We start from the raw sequence: 20849 nt of genomic DNA on the forward strand, positions 1-20849 counted from the left end.
GGGCAAACACCAATTATATTGATCTCAATTCATTTCAATTTCAGTTGATTTGAGATACAAGTGTTTTGAGTTAGGAGCTCAGTCACAAAACCAATTAGTCTCGTAAATTGAGGTACTAAAATATGATCCAAAACAAATAGTTGCAGCAATACGTGCCAAAAAGGGACTCTTGAGATGTAATATTGATGCTCCTCATTTTGTGAATGTAACATCATTGGTGCATAATGAGGACGTGCTGCGTTGTTTACCACTTTGGTCTGGCTGCACTAACTTTGTCACTGCACAAAAGAGGTTCTGATCATTGTAGTATTGACTATATACCACTATTGTACTTGGTATCATTGCTGTCGATATTTGTATGGATCCACCTTTTTCTTTACATGTAGGAGCGCTAGCATGCTGTTAGCTATTGTTTCTCTCACCCCACACCTCAAACATGCACACATACTAGACTGACCATACGTCCTCTTTTCCCCGGACATGTCCTCTTTGTCTGGGCGGGGTTTCCTAAATGCCTCAAATGTCCGGTATTTTGAGTTAGGGTTGCGTGTATTTTCAATGTACGTCCAGAGTTAAGAAGGGGTTAAATTGTGAAGGTGTGCGCACGCAGCAACATTGGTGAGGGAGGGGCAGAGACAGAGAGCGAGACAGTCGAGAGACAGACAGAACACAAGAGAGAAGCCGAAACGTAAATGCAACTTCACGGATGATTTTCGGGAAAAGTATGTGTGTTTTGGTCCTGGCCGCGACACATGGAAAGCAGAATGCACTGTGTGCAAAGCAGGAAGGTGTATATATGTGGCAAATAAAGATCTACAAGCCCATATCGACACTACAAAGCACAAAATGGCTGTGCAGGGCGAGAGCTCGTCTGCTGTTTTTTGTTTAAATTTAATGAACTTGTTTTGAGGCATTATTTATGTTTAGATTATATACAAGAGGTTATTTTGAATATTTCTACCTCTGCACTTTTTTTGCAAAACTGTGAATGTTACAGAATATAAGTGTGACTTATTTTGTTATACTGTCAAGCAGTGTTGGCGTTAACACACTTTTTGTGTCTTTTTAACGCATTGAAATCAGAAAGAACGCAGATTTTTTTTTATTTTTATTTTTATTTTTACCATTTGTGTCCCACAGCTAATGTTTTAAAGGCCCACGGCACATTCTAAAAATACTATTAGATTAAACAAAAACATAAGAAAAGTGAAATAAAAACTCTTATAGTGTAACGACGGGGTCGCGTCGTGGTTGTTCTCCCAGGGATGCAGACGGCTCGGACACAGCCTGCAGGCAGGAAAATGATTTATTTAAGCACAAATCATAGCAGGAAAAAACAAAGACGTGCACATAGCACAAAAGGCAAAAACTAAATGGGCTAGCGTGGGAGCTAGCAGGAACTTAGCAGGAATGGAACGTCGTCAACTGTTGTATGAAAACAAACTAGCAAGCCAGACCGAGTGAGGCCAGCGCATAGACTAAATAGTCCTCTGATTAGCGCCCGGGCAACAGGTGCGTGTCCCAAACACTAACCAGAGGCAGGTGGGAGCAATCTGCAGTCATGGCAACAGAAACTAACAAAACTCAAGGTGCTGAAAACACATGTGACACTAAAAAATAAACAAACTGTGATCCGAGCAGCGGATCCTAACATTAAGGTGAAATGTAATTTAGAAGAAGTTGCAATGTTAACTAATAAAACAAAGCTGGTTTTTTTTATTTATTTCAAATGGTCATTGCTCAAAACATAATATTGAATCAAAATCAATGTTGTTATGAATTATTGACCCATCCAAGGTTCCCATTACTTTACATCAAATATTACATGAAGAAAAATATTTTTGGTGGAAGATTTTGCATATTTTGTGTGTTTGCCATAAAAAACATAGTTTTGTTTGACAAAAAAGGGCGGAAAACAACAAACAACATAAAAAAAACTAAAACATTTTGAAATGAGGGCTGGATGTGAAGTTGATGTAGACTCCAGAGATTTAAATATAAAATGTATGTATGACCTGGCACACCATTATCATCATTTCATGACCCAAGCAAAACACTTTTGACACTTTTATACTGAAATAAATACAACTTATTCAATAAAAACATATAAAAAATTAGCAGCAGCGGTAAAGTTTAGATCCATGAAGGAAAGAAGAAAGTGAATGAATGTTTATAACTGAATACATTTACATATGTATACACATTTGTTTTCTTTTTTATCTTTTTTAATGAATGAAGTAACGTTTATGACAACCTTTTTCCAAAACACAACATAGAATGTGAGATATAACAGGATAATTTAGAACATAATATAGAATGTGAGATATAACAGGATAATGTAGAACATAATATAGAATGTGAGATATAACAGGATAATGTAGAACATAATATAGAATGTGAGATATAACAGGATAATGTAGAACATAATATAGAATGTGAGATATAACAGGATAATGTAGAACATAATATAGAATGTGAGATATAACAGGATAATGTAGAACATAATATAGAATGTGAGATATAACAGGATAATGTAGAACATAATATAGAATGTGAGATATAACAGGATAATGTAGAACATAATATAGAATGTGAGATATAACAGGATAATGTAGAACATAATATAGAATGTGAGATATAACAGGATAATGTAGAACATAATATAGAATGTGAGATATAAAAGGATAATGTAGAACATAATATAGAATGTGAGATATAACAGGATAATGTAGAACATAATATAGAATGTGAGATATAACAGGATAATGTAGAACATACTATAGAATGTGAGATATAACAGGATAATGTAGAACATAATATAGAATGTGAGATATAACAGGATAATGTAGAACATAATATAGAATGTGAGATATAACAGGATAATGTAGAACATAATATAGAATGTGAGATATAACAGGATAATGTAGAACATAATATAGAATGTGAGATATAAAAGGATAATGTAGAACATAATATAGAATGTGAGATACAACAGGATAATGTAGAACATAATATAGAATGTGAGATATAACAGGATAATGTAGAACATAATATAGAATGTGAGATATAACAGGATAATGTAGAACATAATATAGAATGTGAGATATAACAGGATAATGTAGAACATAATATAGAATGTGAGATATAACAGGATAATGTAGAACATAATATAGAATGTGAGATATAACAGGATAATGTAGAACATAATATAGAATGTGAGATATAACAGGATAATGTAGAACATAATATAGAATGTGAGATATAACAGGATAATGCATACATTTGTCATTTGTTTTCAAAACGCTTACAAAAAAGTGGGACCCCAAAAATGTACTGTGGGACCCCATTTTTATGACTTGATGGGGTCCCTGGGACCCCATTTTGAAAATTCCTAGCGCCAACACTGCTGTCAACAGAGGAGAAAAAAATGCTTTATTTAAAAAAATATATTATTTATAGATAGATAGATAGTACTTTATTGATTACTTCAAGCAAGTTGGAGTATCATTGGCAAATGTTCACCTAGTCCCGGCTTAGGCACGCATATATGTGTCCTCTTTTTGCCATTTCACAATATGGTCAGCCTAACACATACACACAAACACACACACGCATGCACGCACAGACACACACACACTCACACACACGCACGCACAGACACACACACACACACGCATGCATGCACGCACAGACACACACACACACACGCATGCACGGACACACTGACACACACACACATGCACGCACAGACACACACACACACACGCACGCACGCGCAGACACACACACACACACGCATGCACGCACACACTGACACACACACGCATGCACGCACAGACACACACACACACACGCATGCACGCACGCACGCACGCACAGACACACACACGCACGCACGCACACACACGCACGACGCACGCACACACACACACACACACACACTCACACACACACACACACTCACACACAGTTATGGTAACGTAGTGAAAAATCCAGTCTGTTGTTCTTTCTGAAAGTTTCATGACAACTAAGTGACAGACAGACATACCAATGGCAACGATTACGTAACCTCCTGGAGACAACATCAGCGAAGCATTCAATGTTCTTTAGGGTCCCAGGTGACTGAGCTGGAGCCTACCCCAGCTGACTTTGGGGTAAAACTGGTCACCATTCAATCACAAGGCACATATAAACAAACAGCTGTTCACACCTGGACTATTTAAAGCAGTGGTTCTTAACCTTGTTGGAAGTATTGAACCCCACCAGTTTCATATGCGCATTCACCCAACCCTTCTTTAGTGAAAAATAAAATGTTTTTTTTTTTTCAAATTTAAGACAAAGTTATATAATAATAGATTTTATTTTTAAAAAGCACTTTACATTGAGTAAAAAACCTCAAAGTGCTACAGTGTATTAAAATAAAGAAATAAAATAAAATACATAGAAAGATAATAAAAAATAAAAATTTTTTTAAACTAGAACAGCCAAATAGCTAAAACTAGTATGCATACATCTAAAAAAAAACAAGGCTTTTTTTTTTTATTTAAAAAAAGGGTTTTTAAGCCTTTTTTAAAAGCATCCACAGTCTGTTGTGCCCTCAGGTGGTCAGGCAGAGCGTTCCACAGACTGGGAGCGGCGGAGCAGAAAGCCCGGTCGGCGGTCTCCCATTGTTCGTAGCTTTGTCCTCGGAGGTTAGTCTGTCCGGAGTGGAGGTGTGGTGTGGAGGATTTGGGGGTGAGTAGTTCTTTGAGGTAGAGGGGGGCATTTCCATGGAGGCACTGGTGGGTTAGTAGGGAGACTTTGAATTCAATCCACGTTTTGTATTGTTTTATTCCATCATGTTTTGCACTATTTTTTTCATCATGTTTTGTATTGTTTTATTCCACCATGTTTTGTATTGTTTTTTCCATCATGTTTTGTATTGGTTTTTCCATCATGTTTTGTATTGTTTTATTCCGTCATGTTTTATATTGTTTTTTTCATTATGTTTTGTATTGTTTTTTCCATCATGTTTTGTATTGGTTTTTCCATCATGTTTTGTATTGTTTTTTTCCATTATGTTTTGCATTGTTTTATTCCATCATGTTTTGTATTGGTTTTTCCATCATGTTTTGCATTGTTTTTTCCCCATCATATTTTGTATTGTTTTTTCCATCATGTTTTGTATAGTTTTTTCCATCATGTTTTGTATTGGTTTTTCCATCATGTTTTGTATTGGTTTTTCCCATCATGTTTTATATTGGTTTTTCCATCATGTTTTGTATTGTTTTATTCCATCATGTTTTGTATTGGTTTTTCCATCATGTTTTGTATTGGGTTTTTCATCATGTTTTGTATTGTTTTTTCCCATTATGTTTTGTATTGTTTTTTTCCATTATGTTTTGTACTGTTTTTTTCATCATGTTTTGTATTGTTTTTTCCCATCATGTTTTGTACTGTTTTTTTCCATCATGTTTTGTAATGTTTTTTCCCATCATGTTTTGTATTGTTTTTCCCATCATGTTTTGTATTGTTTTTTTCCATCATGTTTTGTACTGTTTTTTTCATCATGTTTTGTATTGTTTTTTTCCATTATGTTTTGCATTGTTTTATTCCATCATGTTTTGTATTGGTTTTTCCATCATGTTTTGTATTGGTTTTTCCCATCATGTTTTATATTGGTTTTTCCATCATGTTTTGTATTGTTTTATTCCATCATGTTTTGTATTGCTTTTTCCATCATGTTTTGTATTGGGTTTTTCATCATGTTTTGTATTGTTTTTTCCCATTATGTTTTGTATTGTTTTTTTCCATCATGTTTTGTACTGTTTTTTTCATCATGTTTTGTATTGTTTTTTCCCATCATGTTTTGTACTGTTTTTTTCCATCATGTTTTGTATTGTTTTTTCCCATCATGTATTGTACTGTTTTTTTCATCATGTTTTGTATTGTTTTTTCCCATCATGTTTTGTATTGTTTTTTCCCATCATGTTTTGTATTGTTTTTTTCCATCATGTTTTGTACTGTTTTTTTCATCATGTTTTGTATTGTTTTTTCCCATCATATTTTGTATTGTTTTTTCCATCACGTTTTGTGATGTGTTTGCAGCTCTCTATTGTGTGACTCAGCTGTGTGTTGAGATCCTCTGAGAGTTCACATGAAACCGTCAGTGGCTCTTTTCTGGACAACAGCTGGACACGTCTTTCCTCCCTAGAACAGGAGGCAGGCCCGGGCGGCCTTGATAAGCAGCTGCTCCCGCGCTCTTTGTGTCCTCCTGCTGAGTGCTGCCACAGATAAAGACCTCATGCAAAGCAGGAGGAGGACATCCTCAGTCAGGAAGAAAAACCAGCAGCAGCAGGAGAGAGGAGGTGAAACTATTTCCTGTACACACTCAGCTGAGTAACTGATTTACTTGAAAGTAGCAGCAGAGTGGGAAAAACAAGTTGCCTCTATATTGTAGCTGTTATCATATGTATATATCATTTATGACACCAAAAGACTTAGGGTTAGGGTTAGGAGTAGGGTTAGGGTTAGGAGTTAGGGTTGGGGTTAGGTTTTTTGGGATTGAGATAGAGAGAGAGAGAGAGAGAGAGAGAGAGGGGGAGGGAATGGGCGCGGTCCGTCAACCCTCCATCAAGGTCAGGTCCCGCCAGACGCAGAACCCCCCGGAAGTCCCCGGAGGAGGCCAACCAGATAAAACCCACAAAGTCAGACATTTTGCACCCCATTTAGACACCAACCCGATATATGGGGATTGTGTTGTAGGCCCGTCCATCTTTGGAACCAGCGTGTCAGCACGTGAGTGGGGGACTTCCACCGACCTCCGTGGCTGGCTGGACAAGGATGGGCGTGAGCGAGCTGTGGTCAGGAGGCTCAATGCGTTCAGCACTCGGTCGTCTCATCCTCTCCGTCTCAGGTCGCCTGCAGGTGGGAGGGAGTTCACCACAAGTCGCACTCTGTACCTGGGGCACCTGGGGTCCGATGTTCCTGGGTCTCCGGTCATTCACGGGTTGTCTGCATTCTCGCCTTCGTCTGCCGTCTTGCGTCACAGAAGCGGAGCAGGTAGCTTCTGCGTGTGTGTCGGACTGCTGTGGAGTCATCAGGACAGCCGGCGCCAAGCAGGCAGGAGGAGGGAACTTGCCGCCGATCTCCACCATGGCCTGAGGTCTCTGGGATGAAGAGAGGGGCGTCGTCGTGCCGGCGTCATCGTTCGGTCCTGGTGGAACAGCTCGTGCGTTGTGGCCTTTGGGTGTCACCACCAGCGAGGCTATTTGGCTCTCCGCCAGTTGTAGGGTGTCAAAGGTCATCTTTGTGCCAAACTTTTTTCTGGCCCAGTTAGAAGCAATAAAAAAGGAGGACCTCCAGTTGTAGCCAATTACAGGAGTCAGCTTGTCCTTCACAATTTGTAATGATATTACGTAATGCTTCTTTAAAATGTCCATTGTAGCCTCTGCCCAATGTTTGGCATTAATAGCAATACAAGCCTGTGTGTCGGCATTGTTTAATGCAGGCCTGATCCTATTGGCCAGTGCATTTGCCATTTTAAAGATAGTTTGTGGCTGTTCATGCTTATTAATGTTTTCCAGATGATGCAATACTGTAATGATGTTTTGCATACATTTTATTTTGAGGCCGAAATTGTTGTCTTGGAGCCCATCTCCGTTCTGGATGTTATTGCCTGATAATTCACCATAGCGTGACTCAGAGTTGAGGCCACGCACATCTTCATTGGCGCTATCAGTTAGCCAAAATAGTAGCACCGCATGGCTTGTACTAATGCTACCAGCTATCAACAAAGGGGCTTGCTTTTTCAAAAACCCGGACATTATATAAAAATATAAAGCAGGCAATAGAATCGGAGGTCGTTTGTCAATGGGCAGATAAAAAGGAAAAGTGAAAAATCCAAATTTCGAAAAAATAATACTATTTATTTGCATATATCAACTGTGACAAATCTTTGCAACATTTCGGTATATTACACCTTCATCAGGCGAGATATGTCACAGAAAATAGTATAAAAGAAAAAGTTCAAGAAGCTTACTCAAGAGTCGGGATGCTGCTTTCGTCGATCGCTTGGGGCTTCTGAAAAAACTTTTTCTAAGGCAGTAGAGACAACAGAGCTGGCCTGCAGCCGATTGGTCAAGCAGGAGACATGCATTGTGGGTAATGTAGTCTAAAGACACTCAATGGAAAAAACCCAGTTGCTAAAATGCCCCGTCTGTATTTTGCTAGTGCCACTTGGTGGATAAAACCAGTTACTACAGTGCACTGCATGGTCATCTAAATAGAACTGCCAAATCAACAAATAATGACTAAATATAATATAAATCACCTTAAATTATGCTCTATCCCCATGGAATATAGAAAGACATAATTAGGTGGCAGAGAACTTCCTCCCTCCATACATCCTTATGACCCAACATTATTTATAACCTTAGGGTTAGGGTTAGGGTTAGGTTTAGGAGGATGAAAAAGGGGGAAAAGGATGCACTGTCCTGCTACAGGGTTAGGGTTAGGGTTAGGTTTATGGTAAGGATTTAGGGTTAGGGTTAGGGTTGTGGTAAGGGTTAGGGTTAGGTTTTGGGGGTGAGATAGAGAGAAAGAGAGAGAGAGAGAGAGAGAGAGAGAGAGAGAGAGAGAGAGAGAGAGAGAGAGAGAGAGAGAGAGAAAAGGGGTTAGGGAATGTGCACGGTCCAATCAACCCTCCGCCAAGTTGGGCTCCGCCAGACGCAGAACCCCCCGGAAGTCCCTGAAGGAGGCAAACCAGACAACACCCACAAAATTAGACCATTTGCTCCCCATTAAGACACCAACCCGAAATATGGGGATTGTGTGATAGGCCCGTCCATCTTTAGAACCAGCGTGTCAGCTCGTCAGTGGGGAACCTCCAAGTCACCGCACCGACCTCCGTGGCTGGCTGGACACCGACGGGTGTGCGCGAGCTGTGGTCAGGAGGCACGATGCGTTCAGCGCTCAGTCGTCTCGTCCTCTCCGTCTCAGGTCGCCTGCAGGTGGGAGGGGGTCCACCACAAGTTGCACTCTGTACCTGGGGCACCTGGGGTCCGATGTTCCTGGGTCTTTGGGTCACTCACGGGCCATCTGCATTCTCGCCTTCGTCTGCCGTCTTGCGTCACAGGAGCGGAGCAGGAAGCTTCTGCGTGTGTGTCGGACTGCGGAGACATCAGGACAGCCGGCGCCAAGCAGGAAGGAGGAGGGAACTCGCCGCCAATCTCCACCATGGCCTGAGGAATCTGGGATGCAGAGACAGGGTTAGGGTTAGGGTTAGGGTTAGGGGTTAGGGTTAGGGTTAGGTTTTGGGGGATTAAGAAAGAAAGAGCGAGAGAGAGAGAGAGAGAGAGGAGGAGGGGTTTGTGCACGGTCCATCAACTCCCCGCCAAGGCAACGCCCCGCCAGACGCAGAACCCCCCGGAAGTCCCCAAAGGAGGCCAACCAGATAACACCCACAAAGTCAGACATTTTGCACCCCATTTAGACATCCCCCCGATATATGGGTCATATGTGGTGGGCCCGCCCATTTACGGAACCAGCGTGTCAGCCCGTCAGTGGGGGACTTCCAAGTCACCGCACCGACCTCTGTGGCTGGCTGGACAAGGATGGGCGTGAGCGAGCTGTAGTCAGGAGGAACGGTGCGCATAGGACTCGGTCGTCTCATCCTCTCCGTCTCAGGTCGCCTGCAGGTGGGAGGGGGTGAACCACAAGTCGCACTCTGTACCTGGGGCGCGCGGGGTCCGATGTTCCACGGTCTCAGGTCACTCACGGGCCGTCTGCGTTCTCGCCTTCGTCTGTCGTCTTGCGTCACAGGAGCGGAGCAGGAAGCTTCTGCGTGTGTGCTGGAACTTTGTGGAGTCATCAGAACAGCCGGCGCCAAGCAGGCAGGAGGAGGGAACTCGCCGCCAATCTCCGCCATGGCCTGAGGTTTCTGGGATGCAGAGACAGGCTTCGTCGTCATCGCTCGGTCCTGGTGGAACCGCTCGCTCGTTGTGGCCTTTGGGTGTCATCATCAGCGAGGCTATATGGCTCTCCGCCAGTTGTAGGGTGTCAAAAGTCATCTTTGTGCCAAACTTCTTTTTGGCCCAGTTGGAGGCAATAAAAAAGGAAGACCTCCAATTGTATCCAATTATAGGAGTCAGCTTGTCCTTTTCAATTTTTAATGCGTTTAAATAATGCCTCTTCAAAATGTCCATAGTTGCGCCGGCCCAATTTCTGGCGTTAATTACAATTAAGGCCTGCGTGTCCGCATTGTTTAATGCAGGCCTTATTCTGATGGCCAATGTATTTGCCATTTTGGAAATAGTTTGTGGTTGCTCATGTTGGTTAACATTTTTAAGATGATGCAACATTGTGATAATGTTTTGCATACCTCTTATTTTAGGGCCGAAATGGTAGTCTTGGAGACCATCTCCGTTCTGGATGTTGTTGCCTGCTAATTCGCCGTAGCGTGACTCATAGTTGAGGCCACGCCCATCTTCACCGGCGCTAGCAGCAGTAAGCCAAAATGGTGGCACCGCATGGCTTTTGCTAATGCTGCTAGCCATAAAAAGAGGGGCTTGCTTTTTCAACAACCCGGACATTGTATACAAAAATAAATGCAGGCAACAGAATCGGAGGTAGTTTGTTAAAGTGTCAATGGGCAGATGAAAAGGAAAAATGAAAAATCCAAATTTCCAAAAAATAGCACTATTTATTAACATGTATAAACTATGACAAATCGATGCAACGTTTCGGTAAAAGGGTTAGGGTTAGGGTTAGGGTTAGGGTTAGGGTTAGGGTTAGGTTGTAGAGGGTTATGGTTAGGGTTAGGATTAGGGTTAGGGGAATGGGACAGGAATTAGGATGGCACGGTCCAATCAACAACCCGCCAGAGTGAGGGTTAGGGTTAGGGTTAGGGTTAGGGTTAGGGTTAGGGTTAGGGTTAGGTTTTTGGGGGTGAGAAAGAGAGAGAGAGAGAGAGAGAGAGAGAGAGAGAGAGAGAGAGAGAGAGAGAGAGAGAGAGAGAGAGAAACGGGGTTAGGGAATGTGCACGGTCCAATCAACCCTCCGCAAGTTGGGCTCCGCCAGACGCAGAACCCCCCGGAAGTCCCTGAAGGAGGCAAACCAGACAACACCCACAAAATTAGACCATTTGCTCCCCATTTAGACACCAACCCGAAATATGGGGATTGTGTGATAGGCCCGTCCATCTTTGGAACCAGCGTGTCAGCCCGTCAGTGGGGAACCTCCAAGTCACCGCACCGACCTCTGTGGCTGGCTGGACACCGACGGGTGTGCGCGAGCTGTGGTCAGGAGGCACGATGCGTTCAGCGCTCAGTCGTCTCGTCCTCTCCGTCTCAGGTCGCCTGCAGGTGGGAGGGGGTCCACCACAAGTCTCAGGTCGCCTGCAGGTGGGAGGGGGTCCACCACAAGGGTTAGGGTTAGGGTTAGGGTTAGGGTTAGGTTGTAGAGGGTTATGGTTGGGGTTACGGTTAGGGTTAGAGGAATGGGACAGGAATTAGGATGGCACGGTCCAATCAACAACCCGCCAGAGTGACGCCCCCACCAGACGCACACCCCCCAAGGACCCCGAACGGCAACCGCCGAGTGTGGCGTCAACACAGTCAAGTTCTAAAAATCACACTACGTACGTTTCGGCCTATATGGCCTCATCAGGTGTGAAACTTTAAAAACTTTGGCTTCATTACTTCTCCTAGATCAGTTGTCCCCTCAACTGCTGGAGGTAAAATGAGCGGCGAATGCAAAAAGAGGTTTTAAAGGAGCTAGCAGGGGGCGTGGCTTATGCCCTCAGCTGCAATGAATCGCTCCGAGTGTTTGCAGGTGGCGATTGCTCACAGCTGCAATGATCACACTCCACAGACATGGAAAAGTATTTGGTGCAAAATAACACCAAAAAATAATCACTCCAAAGGTAAGTAAAGATAAAAGTGATCCAGGCCAGCTGGACTCAAAAAGCACTGCACACAGGTAAGTAAGTAAATCACAGCACACAAAATAAAGAAGTATAAATCACTTCAAACGAAATCAAAATACGATCTGTCCATGTCTGTGACCTCTGACCCTTATAATGCTTGGTGGGTCTGCACATTGTCAAGCACCACACACCAACGTCGCCAAACAGAGCCCCCGGGGGGGCGCACGAAAGGCATGGACGCCACTCAACAGGCGGATTGGAGGCACAGGCAAGTTAGGTTGTAGAGGGTTATGGTTAGGTGTTGGGGGGTTAGGATTAGGGTTTGGGGGAGGGGCAAGGATGCTCTGTCCTGCTACAGCCCGCGCCGGTAACGTCCACCTCCAACGGTAGACCCTCAGGGCACCCTGCAAGAAAGAAATCACAACAAGCATTAGATATGATGTCAAACACATGTTGGACCTGACTCCAGCGACGCGTTTCGGCCCTCTAGACCTCCTCAGGCTGGCTGTGGCTTCTCCATGATTTCTCTACAGCGTGATGTGCTCGCATCGAGCGCTGTGAGGGAGATGTGCCTGTCTCAGGAATGGAGGAGGTTTTGAGCAGGAAGGGGGCGGGGCTGACACCCTCCACATCAAGGCAAGAAGATATTTGCCATGATCTCCCTCAAACTCCAATTTACAATGTGTTTAGAAACAAGTCTTTCAAGTTTATGACTTGCTGCCCCCATCACACCTGCAGCAAGAGGATAACTCACCCACAAGGCACCCGTCCGGTCCACCAAGGAGGCAAAACACCTGCGCACGGGCTGGCGGCACTGGCCAAGTTAGGTGTTGGGGGTTAGGATTAGGGTTTGGGGGAGGGGCAAGGATTGAGGACTTAGAAAAAATCCAAGAATTTATTTTTTTTCCCGTTTTTTTTCTAAGTGTCTGATCGAGAGACGGTAAAAAGAAGTGATTTTCAGCCTCTCTCGATTTTGTACTTAGAAAAAATCCAAATTTTTTTTTGTTTTTTTTCAGTTTTTTTTCTAATTGTCTGATCGAGAGAAGGTAAAAAGAGGTGATTTTTAGCCTCTCTCGATTTTGTACTTAGAAAAAATCCAATAAATTTTTTTTTTTTTCAGTTTTTTTTCTAAGTGTCTGATCGAGAGAAGGTAAAAAGAGGTGATTTTTAGCCTCTCTCGATTTTGTACTTAGAAAAAATCCAAGAATTTTTTTTTTTTTTCCGTTTTTTTTCTAAGTGTCTGATCGAGAGAAGGTAAAAAGAGGTGATTTTCAGCCTCTCTCGATTTTGTACTTAGAAAAAATCCAATAAATTTTTTTTTTTCCGTTTTTTTTCTAAGTGTCTGATCGAGAGAAGGTAAAAAAAGGTGATTTTTAGCCTCTCTCGATTTTGTACTTAGAAAAAAATCCAAGAATTTTTTTTTTTTTTAGTTTTTTTTCTAAGTGTCTGATCGAGAGAAGGTAAAAAGAGGTGATTTTTAGCCTCTCTCGATTTTGTACTTAGAAAAAATCCAACAAGTTTTTTTTTTTTCCAGTTTTTTTTCTAAGTGTCTGATCGAGAGAAGGTAAAAAGAGGTGATTTTTAGCCTCTCTCGATTTTGTACTTAGAAAAAATCCAAGAATTTTTTTTTTTTTTTCCGTTTTTTTTCTAAGTCTCTGATCGAGAGAAGGTAAAAAGAGGGGATTTTTAGCCTCTCTCGATTTTGTATTTAGAAAAAATCCAATAATTTTTTATTTTTTTTCCGTTTTTTTACTAAGTGTCTGATCGAGAGAAGGTAAAAAGAGGTGATTTTTAGCCTCTCTCGATTTTGTACTTAGAAAAAATCCAAGAATTGTTTTTTTTTTCCCCGTTTTTTTTCTAAGTGTATGATCGAGAGAAGGTAAAAAGAGGGGATTTTTAGCCTCTCTCGATTTTGTATTTAGAAAAAATCCAATAATTTTTTATTTTTTTTCCGTTTTTTTTACTAAGTGTCTGATCGAGAGAAGGTAAAAAGAGGTGATTTTTAGCCTCTCTCGATTTTGTACTTAGAAAAAACTCCAATATATATATATATTTTTTCCGTTTTTTTTCTAAGTGTCTGATCGAGAGAAGGTAAAAAGAGGTGATTTTCAGCCTCTCTCGATTTTGTACTTAGAAAAAATCCAATAATTTTTTTTTTTTTTTCCGTATTTTTTCTAAGTGTCTGATCGAGAGAAGGTAAAAAGAGGTGATTTTTAGCCTCTCTCGATTTTGTACTTAGAAAAAAATCCAAGAAATTTTTTTTTTTTTAGTTTTTTTTCTAAGTGTCTGATCGAGAGAAGGTAAAAAGAGGTGATTTTTAGCCTCTCTCGATTTTGTACTTAGAAAAAATACAATAATTTTTTTTTTTTCCCATTTTTTTTCTAAGTGTCTGATCGAGAGAAGGTAAAAAGAGGTGATTTTTAGCCTCTCTCGATTTTGTATTTAGAAAAAATCCAATAATTTTTTATTTTTTTTCCGTTTTTTTCTAAGTGTCTGATCGAGAGAAGGTAAAAAGAGGTGATTTTTAGCCTCTCTCGATTTTGTACTTAGAAAAAATCCAATTTTTTTTTTTTCCCGTTTTTTTTCTAAGTGTCTGATCGAGAGAAGGTAAAAAAGAGGTGATTTTTAGCCTCTCTCGATTTTGTACTTAGAAAAAATCCACTTTTTTTTTTTTTTTTCCGTTTTTTTTCTAAGTGTCTGATCGAGAAAAGGTAAAAAGAGGTGATTTTTAGCCTCTCTCGATTTTGTACTTAGAAAAAATCCAAATTTGTATTTATTTTTTTCCGTTTTTTTTCTTAGTGTCTGATCGAGAGAAGGTAAAAAGAGGTGATTTTTAGCCTCTCTCGATTTTGTACTTAGAAAAAATCCAATTTTTTTTTTTTTTTTTTCCGTTTTTTTTCTAAGTGTCTGATCGAGAGAAAGTAAAAAGAGGTGATTTTTAGCCTCTCTTGATTTTGTACTTAGAAAAAATCCTTTTTTTTTTTTTTTTTTCCGTTTTTTTTCTAAGTGTCTAATCGAGAGAAGGTAAAAAGAGGTGATTTTTAGCCTCTCTCGATTTTGTACTTAGAAAAAATCCAATTTTTTTAAATTTTTTTTCCGGTTTTTTTCTAAGTGTCTGATCGAGAGAAGGTAAAAAGAGGTGATTTTTTGCCTCTCTCGATTTTGTACTTAGAAAAAATCCAAATTTTTTTTTCTGTTTTTTTTCTAAGTGTCTAATCGAGAGAAGGTAAAAAGAGGTGATTTTTAGCCTCTCTCGATTTTGTACTTAGAAAAAATCCCAATTTTTTTTTTTTTTTTCCGTTTTTTTTCTAAGTGTCTGATCGAGAGAAGGTAAAAAGAGGTGATTTTTAGCCTCTCTCGATTTTGTACTTAGAAAAAATCCAATTTTTTTTTTTTTCCGTTTTTTTTCTAAGTGTCTGATCGAGAGAATGTAAAAAGAGGTGATTTTTAGCCTCTCTCGATTTTGTACTTAGAAAAAATCCAAATTTTTTTTTTTTTTTTCCGTTTTTTTTCTAAGTGTCTGATCGAGAGAAGGTAAAAAGAGGTGATTTTTAGCCTCCCTCGATTTTGTACTTAGAAAAAATCCAAATTATTATTATTTTTTTTTTCCGTTTTTTTTCTAAGTGTCTGATCGAGAGAAGGTAAAAAGAGGTGATTTTAGCCTCTCTCGATTTTGTACTTAGAAAAAATCAATTTTATTTTTTTTTTTTCCGTTTTTTTTCTAAGTGTCTGATCGAGAGAAGGTAAAAAGAGGTGATTTTTAGCCTCTCTTGATTTTGTACTTAGAAAAAATCCAATTTTTTTTTTTTTTTTTCCCCGTTTTTTTTCTAAGTGTCTGATCGAGAGAAGGTAAAAAGAGGTGATTTTTAGCCTCTCTCGATTTTGTACTTAGAAAAAATCCAAATTATTATTATTTTTTTTCCGTTATTTTTCTAAGTGTCTGATCGAGAGAAGGTAAAAAGAGGTGATTTTTAGCCTCTCTCGATTTTGTACTTAGAAAAAATCCACATTTTTTTTTTCCGTTTTTTTTCTAAGTGTCTGATCGAGAGAACGTAAAAAGAGGTGTTTTAGCCTCTCTCGATTTTGTACTTAGAAAAAATCGAATTTTTTTTTTTTTTTTTTTCCGTTTTTTTTTCTAAGTGTCTGATCGAGAGAAGGTAAAAAGAGGTGATTTTTAGCCTCTCTCGATTTTGTACTTAGAAAAAATCCAATTTTATTTTTTTTTTTCCCGTTTTTTTTCTAAGTGTCTGATCGAGAGAAGGTAAAAAGAGGTGTTTTAGCCTCTCTCGATTTTGTACTTAGGAAAAATCCAAATTATTATTTTTTTTTTTCCGTTTTTTTTCTAAGTGTCTGATCGAGAGAAGGAAAAAAGAGGTGATTTTTAGCCTCTCTTGATTTTGTACTTAGAAAAAATCCAAATGTTTTTTTTTTTTTTCAGTTTTTTTTCTAAGTGTCTGATCGAGAGAAGGAAAAAGAGGTGATTTTTAGCCTCTCTCGATTTTGTACTTAGAAAAAATCCAAATTTTATTTTATTTTTTCCAGTTTTTTTTCTAAGTGTCTGATCGAGAGAAGGAAAAAGAGGTGATTTTTAGCCTTTCTCGATTTTGTACTTAGAAAAAGTCCAAATGTTTTTTTTTTTTTTCTGTTTTTTTTCTAAGTGTCTGATCGAGAGAAGGAAAAAGAGGTGATTTTTAGCCTCTCTCGATTTTGTACTTAGAAAAAATCCAAATTTTTTTTTTTTTTTTTCAGTTTTTTTTCTAAGTGTCTGATCGAGAGAAGGAAAAAGAGGTGATTTTTAGCCTCTCTCGATTTTGTACTTAGAAAAAATCCAAAATTGTTTTTTTTTTTTTTCAGTTTTTTTTCTAAGTGTCTGATCGAGAGAAGGAAAAAGAGGTGATTTTTAGCCTCTCTCGATTTTGTACTTAGAAAAAATCCAAATTTTTTTTTTTTTTTTTTCCGTTTTTTTTCTAAGTGTCTGATCGAGAGAAGGAAAAAGAGGTGATTTTTAGCCTCTCTCGATTTTGTACTTAGAAAAAAATCCAAGAATTTTTTTTTTTTTTAGTTTTTTTTCTAAGTGTCTGATCGAGAGAAGGTAAAAAGAGGTGATTTTTAGCCTCTCTCGATTTTGTACTTAGAAAAAATCCAAGAATTTTTTTTTTTTTTTCCGTTTTTTTTCTAAGTGTCTGATCGAGAGAAGGTAAAAAGAGGGGATTTTTAGCCTCTCTCGATTTTGTATTTAGAAAAAATCCAATAATTTTTTTTTTTTTTTCCGTTTTTTTACTAAGTGTCTGATCGAGAGAAGGTAAAAAGAGGTGATTTTTAGCCTCTCTCGATTTTGTACTTAGAAAAAATCCAAGAATTGTTTTTTTTTTCCCCGTTTTTTTTCTAAGTGTATGATCGAGAGAAGGTAAAAAGAGGGGATTTTTAGCCTCTCTCGATTTTGTATTTAGAAAAAATCCAATAATTTTTTATTTTTTTTCCGTTTTTTTACTAAGTGTCTGATCGAGAGAAGGTAAAAAGAGGTGATTTTTAGCCTCTCTCGATTTTGTACTTAGAAAAAAATCCAATATATATATATTTTTTTTCCGTTTTTTTTCTAAGTGTCTGATCGAGAGAAGGTAAAAAGAGGTGATTTTCAGCCTCTCTCGATTTTGTACTTAGAAAAAATCCAATAATTTTTTTTTTTTTTTCCGTATTTTTTCTAAGTGTCTGATCGAGAGAAGGTAAAAAGAGGTCATTTTTAGCCTCTCTCGATTTTGTACTTAGAAAAAAATCCAAGAATTTTTTTTTTTTTTAGTTTTTTTTCTAAGTGTCTGATCGAGAGAAGGTAAAAAGAGGTGATTTTTAGCCTCTCTCGATTTTGTACTTAGAAAAAATCTAAAATTGTTTCATTTTTTTTCCAGTTTTTTTTCCAAGTGTCTGATCGAGAGAAGGAAAAAGAGGTGATTTTTAGCCTCTCTCGATTTTGTACTTAGAAAAAATCCAAATTTTTTTTTTTTTTTTCCGTTTTTTTTCTAAGTGTCTGATCGAGAGAAGGAAAAAGAGGTGATTTTTAGCCTCTCTCGATTTTGTACTTAGAAAAAATCCTTTTTTTTTTTTTTTTTTCAGTTTTTTTTCTAAGTGTCTGATCGAGAGAAGGAAAAAGAGGTGATTTTTAGCCTCTCTCGATTTTGTACTTAGAAAAAATCCAAAATTTTTTGGTTTTTTTTTCAGTTTTTTTTCTAAGTGTCTGATCGAGAGAAGGAAAAAGAGGTGATTTTTAGCCTCTCTCGATTTTGTACTTAGAAAAAATCCAATTTTTTTTTTTTTTTTCCCGTTTTTTTTCTAAGTGTCTGATCGAGAGAAGGAAAAAGAGGTGATTTTTAGCCTCTCTCGATTTTGTACTTAGAAAAAATCCAATTTTTTTTTTTTTTTTCCGTTTTTTTTCTAAGTGTCTGATCGAGAGAAGGAAAAAGAGGTGATTTTTAGCCTCTCTCGATTTTGTACTTAGAAAAAATCCAATTTTTTTTTTTTTTTTCAGTTTTTTTTCTAAGTGTCTGATCGAGAGAAGGAAAAAGAGGTGATTTTTAGCCTCTCTCGATTTTGTACTTAGAAAAAATCAAAAATTGTTTGTTTTTTTTTTCAGTTTTTTTTCTAAGTGTCTGATCGAGAGAAGGAAAAAGAGGTGATTTTTAGCCTCTCTCGATTTTGTACTTAGAAAAAATCCGAATTTTTTTTTTTTTTTTTTCCGTTTTTTTTCTAAGTGTCTGATCGAGAGAAGGAAAAAGAGGTGATTTTTAGCCTCTCTCGATTTTGTACTTAGAAAAAATCAAAAATTGTTTGTTTTTTTTTTCAGTTTTTTTTCTAAGTGTCTGATCGAGAGAAGGAAAAAGAGGTGATTTTTAGCCTCTCTCGATTTTGTACTTAGAAAAAATCCGAATTTTTTTTTTTTTTTTTTCCGTTTTTTTTCTAAGTGTCTGATCGAGAGAAGGAAAAAGAGGTGATTTTTAGCCTCTCTCGATTTTGTACTTAGAAAAAATCCAATTTTTTTTTTTTTTTTTCCGTTTTTTTTCTAAGTGTCTGATCGAGAGAAGGAAAAAGAGGTGATTTTTAGCCTCCCTCGATTTTGTACTTAGAAAAAATCCAAATTTTTTTTTTTTTTTTTTCCGTTTTTTTTCTAAGTGTCTGATCGAGAGAAGGAAAAAGAGGTGATTTTTAGCCTCTCTCGATTTTGTACTTAGAAAAAATCCAATTTTTTTTGTTTTTCCGTTTTTTTTCTAAGTGTCTGATCGAGAGAAGGTAAAAAGAGGTGATTTTTAGCCTCTCTCGATTTTGTACTTAGAAAAAATCCAATTTATTTTTTTTTTCCGTTTTTTTTCTAAGTGTCTGATCGAGAGAAGTTAAAAAGAGGTGATTTTTAGCCTCTCTCGATTTTGTACTTAGAAAAAAATCCAATTTTTTTTTTTTTTTTTCCCGTTTTTTTTCTAAGTGTCTGATCGAGAGAAGGTAAAAAGAGGTGTTTTAGCCTCTCTCGATTTTGTACTTAGGAAAAATCCAAATTATTATTTTTTTTTTTCCGTTTTTTTTCTAAGTGTCTGATCGAGAGAAGGAAAAAGAGGTGATTTTTAGCCTCCCTCGATTTTGTACTTAGAAAAAATCCAATTTTTTTTTTTTTTTTTCAGTTTTTTTTCTAAGTGTCTGATCGAGAGAAGGAAAAAGAGGTGATTTTTAGCCTCTCTCGATTTTGTACTTAGAAAAAATCCAAAATTGTTTTTTTTTTTTTTCAGTTTTTTTTCTAAGTGTCTGATCGAGAGAAGGAAAAAGAGGTGATTTTTAGCCTCTCTCGATTTTGTACTTAGAAAAAATCCATTTTTTTTTTTTTTTTTTTCCGTTTTTTTTCTAAGTGTCTGATCGAGAGAAGGAAAAAGAGGTGATTTTTAGCCTCTCTCGATTTTGTACTTAGAAAAAATCCAATAAATTTTTTTTTTTCCGTTTTTTTTCTAAGTGTCTGATCGAGAGAAGGTAAAAAAAGGTGATTTTTAGCCTCTCTCGATTTTGTACTTAGAAAAAAATCCAAGAATTTTTTTTTTTTTTAGTTTTTTTTCTAAGTGTCTGATCGAGAGAAGGTAAAAAGAGGTGATTTTTAGCCTCTCTCGATTTTGTACTTAGAAAAAATCCAACAAGTTTTTTTTTTTTCCAGTTTTTTTTCTAAGTGTCTGATCGAGAGAAGGTAAAAAGAGGTGATTTTTAGCCTCTCTCGATTTTGTACTTAGAAAAAATCCAAGAATTTTTTTTTTTTTCCGTTTTTCTTCTAAGTGTCTGATCGAGAGAAGGTAAAAAGAGGGGATTTTTAGCTTCTCTCGATTTTGTATTTAGAAAAAATCCAATAATTTTTTATTTTTTTTCCGTTTTTTTACTAAGTGTCTGATCGAGAGAAGGTAAAAAGAGGTGATTTTTAGCCTCTCTCGATTTTGTACTTAGAAAAAATCCAAGAATTGTTTTTTTTTTCCCCGTTTTTTTTCTAAGTGTATGATCGAGAGAAGGTAAAAAGAGGGGATTTTTAGCCTCTCTCGATTTTGTATTTAGAAAAAATCCAATAATTTTTTATTTTTTTCCCGTTTTTTTACTAAGTGTCTGATCGAGAGAAGGTAAAAAGAGGTGATTTTTAGCCTTTCTCGATTTTGTACTTAGAAAAAAATCCAATATATATATTTTTTTTTTCCGTTTTTTTTCTAAGTGTCTGATCGAGAGAAGGTAAAAAGAGGTGATTTTCAGCCTCTCTCGATTTTGTACTTAGAAAAAATCCAATAATTTTTTATTTTTTTCCGTATTTTTTCTAAGTGTCTGATCGAGAGAAGGTAAAAAGAGGTCATTTTTAGCCTCTCTCGATTTTGTACTTAGAAAAAAATCCAAGAATTTTTTTTTTTTTTTAGTTTTTTTTCTAAGTGTCTGATCGAGAGAAGGT

Source organism: Entelurus aequoreus, linkage group LG11 (assembly GCF_033978785.1).
Source record: "Entelurus aequoreus isolate RoL-2023_Sb linkage group LG11, RoL_Eaeq_v1.1, whole genome shotgun sequence".
NCBI classification, from domain to species: domain Eukaryota; kingdom Metazoa; phylum Chordata; class Actinopteri; order Syngnathiformes; family Syngnathidae; genus Entelurus; species Entelurus aequoreus.